At 38.1% G+C, this 11,270-nt stretch overlaps 2 pseudogenes across 1 annotated transcript; one reads left to right on the top strand and one right to left on the bottom strand.

Moving 5' to 3' along the window:
• Window positions 1-8,380: 8,380 nt before the first annotated feature.
• On the bottom strand, window positions 8,381-9,456 carry LOC105526724 (annotated as a pseudogene). The gene has a single exon (XR_001004134.1). The product of XR_001004134.1 is annotated as a histone H2A.J-like (transcript).
• A 285-nt stretch (window positions 9,457-9,741) lies between these two features.
• Window positions 9,742-10,125, top strand: LOC105526725 (annotated as a pseudogene).
• Window positions 10,126-11,270: the final 1,145 nt, after the last annotated feature.

The raw sequence follows: 11,270 nt of genomic DNA, 5'->3' as shown, positions 1-11,270 counted from the left end.
CTCCGCTAATTGTTGTTGTTGTTGTTGTTGTTGTTGTTGAGACAGAGTCTCGCTCTGTCGCCCAGACTGGAGTGAAGTGGCGCTATCTGGGCTCACGGCAACCTCTGCCTCCCAGGTTCAAAGGATTCTCGTGCTTCAGCCACCGGAGTAGCTGGGATTACAGGCATGCACAACCATGCTCCGCTAATTGTTGTTGTTGTTGTTGTTGTTGTTGTTGTTGAGACAGAGTCTCGCTCTGTCGCCCAGACTGGAGTGAAGTGGCGCTATCTGGGCTCATGGCAACGTCTGCCTCCCATGTCCAAGCGATTCTCCTGCCTCAGCCTCCCGAGTAGCTGGGATTACAGGCACCCATCACCACGCCCAGCTAATTTTTGTGTTTTCAGTACAGACAGGGTTTCACCATGTTGGCCAAGCTGGTCTCAAACTCCTGACCTCAGGTGATCCACTCGCCTCGGCCCCCCAAAGTGCTGGGATTACAGGCGTGACCCACCATGCCTTTTTTTATTTTTTTGTATTTTTAGTAGAGACGGGGTTTTGTCATGTTGGTCAGGCTGATCTCAAATTCCTGACCACAAGTGATACACCCACCTTAGCCTCCCAAAGTGCTGGGATTTCGGGTGTGAGCCCCAGAGCCCAGCCATATTTTGTATACTTTAACAATGTGGTATTTTGATACATGCATTCAATGTGTAATTATCAAATCAGGGTAATTAGGATATCCATCGCCTCAAATGTTTATCATTTCTTTGTGTTGGGTACATTACAAATCTTCTCTTCTAGCTAATTTAAAAGATACAATAAGTGATTGTTAACTATAGTCACCCTACTATACTATCAAACCGTAGAACTTATTCTTTCTATTTTCTACCTATTAACCAACCTCACTTCATTCCCCACCACCTCCTCCACCTTTCAATCTCTGGTAACCATAATTTTACTTTCTATTTCCATGAGATCAACTTTTTTAATTCCCACGTATGACTGAGAACATGTGATATTTTTCTTTCTATGCCTGTCTTATTTCACTTAACATCTTCCAGTTTCGCCCACATTGCTGCTAATGACAGGATTTCCTTTTTTAAGACTAAATAGTATTGCACTGTGTATATATAGCACATTTTAAAATTGCAGTCATATATTGATGGACACTTAAGTTGAATCCATTTCTTGCCTATTGTGAGTAATGCTATAATTAACATGGACGTGCAGATATTTTATATATTTTCTTAATGTGTTAGAATTGAGATGCGTCTTTTGAACCATTTCATTTTCAGGATTATCTTTGTAAAAATCTGAGGATGAACTCACTTTTCTGAGAAAGGAAGTCATCAGTAATGTCAGTATCTTGCATTCCATATAGTCCATTCTTTGGTGATTAAATTTTTTGCAACTTATATTTTATTGTAATTTTAAACCATCCCCATGGTTATTTATTCTTTTCCTAATGAAATTAGAAGTTCAGTCTAATAACTGTTGTAATCCAACAAATATATTAATCAGTAATTTCTAATATTTGAAAAACCCACTTTTTTTAAAAAAATGACTTCATAGATGCTTAAAGTTTTTATATCTTGTTGTAAATATCCAGGTGCTTTGTTTGTTCATTTTTTGCATTGTCTGGAGAATGTGGATCATATTTTAGTTTTCCAAGTAACTAAGGTTTAGGATCATTGTCTTCCCTTATATCAGTCAGTTCCTGCTCCAGCCTGTGACTTTACATTTCTTTTCATAAAATTTTAATTTATTTTTATAATGTTATTTCATCCCAGATTTCTCCAGCTCTGGCTTTTGTTAAACCTAGTAACTAATGGATATGAGTTATACTGTCGCCTCGCAGCTAAAAGGGGCTGGTTTTCTTTAACTTTTTGTTTTGAAATAATTATAGGTTCACAGGAAATTGCAAGGCTAGTATACAGAGGTGCCCTGTATCCTTCATTAATTTTATCCCAATGGCCTTATCTTAATTACTATAGCACAATTTCAAAGTCAGGCATGTGACATTGGTACAATGTGTGAATAGTTCCATATAATTTTATCACATGTGTAGATTTGTGTAACCATCACAATCAAAGTACAGAACAAGTCTATCATCACAAAGATCTCCTTAATGTTACACCTTAATAACCACACCTCGTGCTATCCCGTCCGCCTCACTGTCCCAAACCCCTGGAAACCATTAAGTTATTCTCCATCCCTATGACTTTATTTTGAAAAGTTACATAAATGGAATCATATAGTATGTAATCTTTTAAGATTGACTTTATTTTCACTCAACATAATTTCCTAGAAGTCCATTCTAATTGTTCTGTATACCAATAGCTTTTCTTTTTTGTTGCTCAGTAATATTTCATGGTATAAATATACCACAGTGTGTCTAAACATTCACTCATTAAAGGACATTTTAATTGTTTCTAAGGCTTACCTATTAAAAACAATCTGCTATGGATATATGTATACAGATTTTTATATGACCATAACATTATAGACTGAATATTTGTGTCCCTTAGTTCATATATTTGTGTCCTCTCAATTCACATGTTGAAATTCTAACTTCCAGCGTGATGGTATTAGGAAGTGGAGTTTCGGAAATGTAATCATGTCATAAGTGTAGAACCCTCATGAATGAGATTAGTGCCCTTATGAGAAGAGAATCCAGAAAGCTTGCTTTCTATCTCTCTTCTCTCTCTGCCACATGAGGATACAAGAAGGCTATCCACAAACCAAGAAGAGTGCCCTCACCAGAGATCTGATCTGCCAGCAACCGGATCTTAGACTTCCCAGATTTCAGAACTGTGAGAAATATTTTTGTTTGTTTAAGCCACTCGGTCTATAGTATTTTTGTTGTAGCAGCCCAAACTGACTAAAACACATACATTTTCATTTCTCTGGGATGCATCTTCCAAAGTGGGAGTACTAGATCACATGGTAAGTATATGTTTTGATTTTTCAGAAACTACAAAATATTTCCCATGGTGATCTGTACCATTTTATAGTTTTATCAGCAATGTATGGGAGATCAAGTTTTCCCATATTCATGCCATCATTTGATGTTGTCAATTTTTTAATTTTAGTTGCCCGATAGGTATGTAGTGGTATCTCCTCCTAGTCTTAACTTACACTTTCCTAATGAGCATTAATGTTAAACATCTCCTCATGTGTTTGCCTTTGTATGTCCTTGGTAATGAAATGTCTCTTCATGAATATTGTTCATTTTTTACTGGAATAGTTTGTTTTTTTATTGTTGAGATTTGAGAATTCTTTATATTAATATAGATCAAGTATTTTGTCATATATATGGTTTGCAAATATATTCTATAAGTCTGTAGCTTGTTTCTTCTTCACGGAGACTTTCACAGAATGAAAGCTTTTACTTTTTTATTTTCTTTTCTGGATTGTTTTGATTTCATGTCTAAGAACTTTTTGCATACATCTAGACTCAAAAGACTTTTCTCCTACATATTTTTTTAAAAGGTTTATAGTTTTACATTTTTCAGATTTAAATATATGATCTGTCTGAGTTAATTTTGTGCAAGGTGTAAGGTGTAAGTCAAGATATGTATTTTTGCCTATTGCTGTAGCATCAGCTATTGAAAACACTATCCTTCCTTCATTAAATGGCTTTTTAATCTTTGTCAAAACTCAGTTGGTCATACTTGTGTAGGACTATCTGTGTGTTCTCTCTTCTGTTCCATTGATCTATTCTGCCATTACTACACAGTATTGATTACTGTATTATATAATAAGTCCTGATTTTGGTTACAGTGATCCCTACCACTTTATTCTTTTTCAAAATAGTTTTAGATGTTCTAGCTCCTTTTCCTGGCACTTTTTTAAAGATTTATTGTGATTTTTCACATAAACAATCATATCATCTGTGAATACAGGGAGTTTCATTTTCTCCCAAATCCATATGCCTTTAATTTCTTTTTCTTGCCTAATTGTACTAGCAAGGATTTCCAGTATACAGTTGAATTTAATTGTGAGTGAACATTTTGCCTTGCTCCTGATCTTAGATACCAATCTAGAATCCAGGTAGAATCTGAATGTCTAGGGGAATCAGAAGAAACATGTTAAGAATGAAACACTTTATATAACGTAGGCCTTATATTTCTCTGTAGTAACAATGGTAGAGAAGACTCTTTTGAAGGAATTCCTAATTTTGTTATTATATTTTGAAAGCGGAAATTGTCAGTGATCCAGTAACATTGTTATATTTCATTGGAAGGCAGTAACTCATATTTCCAAAATCATATTATTTGGGTGCCATATGATGGTCATATATTACTGGTTGTAATAGCAGTTGTAACCACCCAATGAGTTTTTTTTTTTGTTTTTTTTTTTGCCTGCTGCCCAGATAAAAGCCAATTTATCAATATAAGGAAATTGCAATAGAGAAACAGTTTAATACATGTAAAACAGGCTAGAAGGTAGATTGGAGTTTTATTATTACTCAAACTAACCTCCCTGAAAATTTGGAGGCTAGGGTTTTTCAAAGATAGTTTGGCAAGCAGAGGGCTAGGGAATGGGTGCTGCTGACTGGTTGAGAATGCAATCATAGGGATAGGGAAAATGACCTGCCTGAAGCTGAGTCCACTTCTGAGTAGTGGCCATAGGACCAGTTGAGTCAAGAGTCATGGGTCCGGTGGGGCCATCCAGTCATCAGGAATGCAAACGCCTGAAAAGACATCCAAAAATCCAATCTTAGATTCTACACTAATGACATTATTTACAAGAGTAATTGGAGAAGTTGCAAATTTTATCACCTATAGAATAATGGCTGGTAATGGAATAATGTTTAACTACAAATTAAGACCCTCTCATCCTCCTAACCTGGTAGGATTTCATTAGTTTAACAAAGGTGGCTTAATTTACTGAGAAGGGCTATTATAACTTAAACTACAAACTAAATTTCTCCCAAAGTTAGCTTGGCCCATGCTCAGAAATAACCAAGGGCAGTTTGGAGTTTGGTTAGGTAAGATCTAACAAGATCTAGCAAGATGAAGTTGGTTAGATCAGATCTCTTTCACTGTCATAATTTTCTCACTGTTACAATTTTTGCAAATGTGATTTCATAATGAGTTCAGTTGGACCATGTCATTTTGTACAATTTAAGATGGAAAAGGTAATAGGGTATTAATTTTATTTTTACTGTGTAGAAAGACCTTGAGAACAAATTTAGTTAAATATGGTCCAGTTCTGATAAATTTCAGGATTTCAAAAGAATCTTGGTGTAACAGAAGACACTGAGAGTCAGACCTGCCCATCCCACTGGTCTGATATGGGTTCTTAACAGCAGAAGGGAAGGAATGGGTTAATGACCCCACAGAAAGGAGTCAAAATGTTCTGAGGATCCAAAACTCTTCTCAAAGCGCCAGCCATACCCCTTGTTTGGCTCTAAGTTTGTCTTCTAATTGCTTTACAGTATTAAAGGAAAGAGAAAAGTTCCATCTTTTAGCTTAATTTCATGCTTCTTTCTTATTCTTCATTTATCCCTTCTGGCACACCCTGATTAAGAGCAAAGCTATTTAATATCACCAACATGAGTACTGAGATACAGGGCCATGGTTAAAGACCAAACACATTTAATTGACTATGATTTTGGGGAGGGGTTTTATTGTGTCAAGATGAAAATTTTTGCTTAAATTTGTCAGACAGATGTGCTTACAAAAGAAACTCATTATTGAGATAAATTGAGGAGGAAAGGGTGGGGACCATTAATGGTTCTGTTCTGGGGTAACCGTAGACTAGAAAGAAAAGCTGCTGGGACTGAAGTCCTCAGAGAGTGGAATCTGAGATACACAGACATTCCCCCTACCACCCCACCCCCACTACCTTCTCTTTCAACAGCCACAGAAGTTTTTATTTCTGATGTCACCTTTATTTTTTAAAGTGCTCCAAGAGCAAGAGATTCAGCCACTGGCAGCTCTAGATTAATTTTCTAAAATTTTTGATTTGTCCTGCACCCTATAAATGTGTCTGTTCAATCTCCAGGTCTGAAAATATCAGAAAAGATTCTTACTGGCTCAGCTTGGGTGGCATGCCCACCTTTTGAACTAATCATGGTACCCCAGTGAGTGCAGTTCGTTTATTGACTAAACCTGAGTGCAGAGTGGACTATCCTGATTGACCATTTTCATCATCCCAGTCTTGTTCGGAACAGCAAGTCATGAACCACTTGTGAAATACAACATACAAGAAAACAATAGAACACAACATAATAATTTAGAAGGAATGTCAGAATGCTTCCACCATAGCATATTGTTTTTGAAAACTTTTGTTTTAGCTCTTGGTATGTGCATGTTTCCCTAACTGTGACTTTGGTCATGCAATAAAAGGTATTTCTTAAATGTTTTTTGTAGTCAAAAAAATAAATAAAGTGAAAAAACTTTTAGCTCCACTGTACAGTTTGGGTACTTGAATTCTGTCAATGTTGATGTTTCCAGATTAGGAGTTTGTGATGTGTTACAGCGGTAAGACAGCTCCCTTGTTTGGTCTTTTGCAGAACAGACTGCATTAGAGCATGATTGCTCACTTATTCACTGCTTATTCTCTGCTCCTCATTCACCCACTTTGGAGGATAATCAGATGTACTTATTTCCCTTCTGGGTTTTAACACCAAGTATTATGTGCCCTTGCTCCTTCTCAATTTCATTTGTCTTTAATCCCCCTACATTCCCTATTTTCCACAGTGTAATTACAGTAGAAAATTGTCATTTCCTTTAGTAAATGTTTACTGTGGCTTTCTGAATTTATAAATGAAAAACAGCCAACACTCACCAAAAATGTTCTGTTTTACTTATTAAAATCCCTTGTCATGTAATGCAATTTGCATGAACTGAGGATGATAGATTAATGCCATCATTTTGAAGCAGCTGCAATTACTACATTGAACATCAGTGAGTTACTGAAATGATATTTTTTGAAACTTGATCACAGCTCCTTTTCTGAAAGGGTGTATGGCTCTGAGGAGATTTGATGATTTCCAATAATTATTTCCCAGTTAATTGTGGGGCTTTGCCCTGCAGATGTTACTTAAATCTGATTTTATTTCCTTCTACTAGTGTAGGAGAATCTTTTTAATACCCTTTTTAAAGATTTGTCTAATCATCAAGAACATTATTAAATAACAGTGATTTTAAAAGTACTCTAACAAGAACTACCAGTATTCCACTAAGAAACAAAGATTATCCATCTAAACATATTAACAAATGCCTTTTAAGCATCTACTGAGTTTAAGATTTATTTTTCCTTTAGCAAATAGGTTTTCATTTTACTCAGCATTCAAACATCCTTACACTCGTAGATGGATCCTGGTTTATCACTGTTAACTTTTTAATTGGCTACCAGAGTTGGTTGCTCACATGTAATGGAAGATTTGTGTATATTTACGTCTAACTGAGAACGTGCTGCACTTAGTAGCATGCCTTCTTCATTCACTTTTGGGTTTTTTTAATAATTCGAAACCATTTCATTAGCTGTAGATTTATCCTTTTCTTAAATGTCTAAGAAGAAGCCCGATATTTTAAGGTGTTAGCTCATTGGTGACTTCATTTTTTCCCCATTCATCTTAGTCCTCACTGCTTTCTAGGTTTAATTTAAGCAATTTCTATTTTTTCAGAAACTCTTACATTTCTTCAATATTTTCAAATATGTTAACAGAGGTTTTTTTAAACTATGTTCTTGTAACCTTAAAACAATTCCTAAATATCTCCATCTAAAATAAGTTCCTGGAGGTTTAATAACTGTTTTCAACAAATAGTTCTTATATTTATTTAATTCTATAAGTTTGGAGTAATAATTTTATGGACACAAGCATTATGAAGACAATAACTTTTGGCCGTGCGCAGTGGCTCACGCTTGTAATCCCAACACTTTGGGAGGCTCAGGTGGGCGTATCACCTGAGGTCAAGAGTTTCAGATCAACCTAACCATGGTGGTGAAACCCCCTCTCTACTAAAAATACAAAAAAAATTAGCTGGTGTAGTGGCACGTGAATGTAATCCCAGCTACTCGGGAGGCTGAGGCAGGAGAAACGCTTGAACCCAGGAGGCGGAGGTTGCAGTAAGCCGAGATTGCACGACTGCACTCCAGCCTGGGCAACAGAGCAATACTCTGTCACACACACACACACACACACACACACAGAGTATTAGGCTTTGGTTTGAGATATAACCCACATATTAAATATTAGTATCTTTATACTTACGAGTATTTATAAGTATGAAGATATTTATATCTCAGTGTGTCCGTTATATCTCAAACCAAAGCCTAATTACGGGTTTGTATCTTAGTGTATAGCTTATAAACCTTATAAACATTATAAACTTTATTATAGTGTATTAAGCACTTTCACATAAACAAGGTATCAAATATCCATATGTACCTTTTATCTTTTGGTTTATTAACATGGCATGGCTACGGTCTTCTAGACATATAACCATCCTAGAATTCTCAGAAGGTAATTCTTTGGCAGAAGAAAACATGCGCCCTAGGAGTATGTTTAGATATGCCCACTCCTTGACTGATGTCAATAGAGGCATACTCTCCCAACAAGAGTTGTACTGAAAGCTGCAAGTTTACAAATCTTCTTCCTTTGCTTCTAATCAGTCTAATTCGACTCCCTAACTAAAATTCAACTCCCAAAATAGGATCACATTATTTTTCTCAGGAAAGGTTGTCAGGATAACGTCCTAATTTGTTTGTTCATTTTTCCAAGAAGGATGGCATTTCCCCTTCCAGGAGCCTGCTATGATGACTGCTCTGCCTACCTGAAGTAGGTACTGAAACAATTTCCCCTAGATACATCAAGTTCTGCTGTCAATACTACCGAGTATTAAAGGAAACTGCTTCGGATACCCCAATAACCAGAACTGTTCTGAGTCCTCTTTACGAAAGCTGTAGTCTTATTGACGAAACAGCATTTTGTAATCCTTTTTGTAAACTAGCTCTTACTCAGAAATTGAGTGGCTCTGAAAAGAGCCTTTGGTTTCAGCTTTGGGTTTTTTTTCTTTTTTTTTCTTCTTCTTCTAGACATTAGACATTCAAGTCACTTCGCTGGCTTTTACAACTTGCGTAGTTATTCACACTGGACTTTGTGGTTGTGACTCCCAATCTTTTGGGGCAGCAGCACAGCTTGGATGTTGGGCAAGACGTCACCCTAGGCCATTGTCACTCGGCCCAGCAGCTTGTTGAGCTCGTTGTTGCGGATGGTCAGCTGCGTGCGGCGTGGGATGATGCGGTTCTTCTTGTCCCGACGGCATTGCCCACCAATTCCAGGATGTTGGAGGCCAGGTACTCCAGAACCGCCGGCAGGTACCCTAGCGAGCCGCCCCCGACCCGCTCGGCATAGCTGCCCTTGCTGAGCAGCCGGCGCACACAGCCCATAAGGAACTGCAGAACCTCTCTGAATGAAAAGCGCGTGCCTTTTACCCGAGCTTCCCTAGTCTAAGACATAGCTTAAAAATAAAAGTTATAACGGAAAAAGACACCCGTTAAAACGGGTAGTCAGCGTATTTCTAGTCTGACGGCAGATTGTGGCTTATTATCTGACTGATTTGCTGATAGCCATCTATCCAATCAGAGAACCTTACTGCTATTGCCTTATTTACATACTTCCTCTACCTATTATCCAATCAGATGTTGGATGCAAATGACGTAGGTTGAGGGCCATACCTATAAATATCACACTTCGCTCCAGTCGAATATCACTTACTGATCTCCCAGTGAACTTGTAAGATAAACATGCTGCAGATTGCTTCAAAGGGCACTACCACTTCCAAAAAGGGCTTCAAGAAGGCAGTCGCTAAAACTCAAAAGGTGGAGGGTAAAAAGCACAAGAGATGCTGCAAAGAGACCTATTTTGTTTACATCTACAACGTGCTGAAGCAGGTCCACCCGGACACTGCAATCTCTTTCAAGGCCATGAGTATCATGAATTCTTTTGTTAGTGACATTTTTTAGCGCATTGCAGGTGAGGCTTCCCGCCTGGCGCATTATGACAAGCACTCGACCATCACCTCCAGGGAGATCCAGACGGCCGTGCGCTTGCTGCTGCCCGGGGAATTAGTCAAGCATGCTGTGTCGGAGGGCACCAAGGCTGTCACCAAGTACACCAGCTCCAAGTAAAACATGATGCAGCCAGCAGATGAGCTCCACAAACCAAAGGCTCTTTTAAGAGCCAATGAAAGCTTCTAACAGGGCTGTAGAATGTTTATTTTATTATAGGGTATGCCTCATTGCCAGACTGATAAACTTTTTTCCTGGACTAGACATACATGGTTATCTTTAAGTCTAAACTTCGCATTAACTCTTTCTGCAGCAGTTTGGGGGAAAGCTAAAATCTCACAGCTGAAGCAATCCAAGGGGAGCTCCCATAATCCTGGGTTCATGGGGATATTCTTTCTGTGGACAGTGCCATGGGGAAATATTACTTTTTGTCTACGACTTTTTCTACTACAAACCCTCTACGATGACAAAAAAGGCCTGGAGCTCCCCACTTGGGGAAGTCTGGCACTGAGCATTAGGCTGTTTGCTTTTTCTTGACTTTGGCCATAATGTGTGCAAAACATCCTCCAAGTCCGGGTGGACCTGATCAGCACTTTGTAGATGTAAGTTGAATAGCTCTCTTTGCAGCATCTCTTGTGCTTTTTACGCTCCTTTTCTTGCACACTATGAGAAGTGATCAGGCGAACTCTCCTTTATCTGCTGGGATTTGAGGTCCAAAGCCCAAGGTTTCTGCGTCTCCGTGAACTCCAGTAAACTGCTTACTCAATATCACAGTTCTTAATGTTGCTTAGCCACTTAAGAATTCTCTCCACAGGGATTTCCAGTTGATTCCAACAGAACTCTTTCCTGGACTTCTGTGTTCTCTATATCCATGAGTACCACCCTATTCACATGGTTGTCCAAACCAGAAATGTATTTTTTCTCTAATAGTCTGTGTTCAACTTCTATCTACTTCAATCTCTCAAGATACGGTAATTTTACTTCCTACATATTTCTGTTGTGTGATTATTCACCATCTCCACAGCTACCATTTTTGTCTGCATACTCATCTCTCTCACCTGAATTACAGTTTCTAATCTCACTGCTCTTAATCTCGCCTCCCTAAAATCCACTCTCCACCCAACTATTTTCATTTCTTAAATTGACAAATAAAAATTATGCATTTACTGCCGGGTGCGGTGGCTCAAGCCTGTAATCCCAGCACTTTGGGAGGCCGAGACGGGCGGATCACGAGGTCAGGAGATCGAGACCATCCTGGCTAACAC

Source organism: Colobus angolensis, unplaced genomic scaffold (assembly GCF_000951035.1).
Source record: "Colobus angolensis palliatus isolate OR3802 unplaced genomic scaffold, Cang.pa_1.0 Scaffold6, whole genome shotgun sequence".
Taxonomy (NCBI): Eukaryota; Metazoa; Chordata; class Mammalia; order Primates; family Cercopithecidae; genus Colobus; species Colobus angolensis.
Note: the sequence above shows the minus strand (reverse complement) of the source record. Positions and strands in the feature narration are given on the sequence as shown.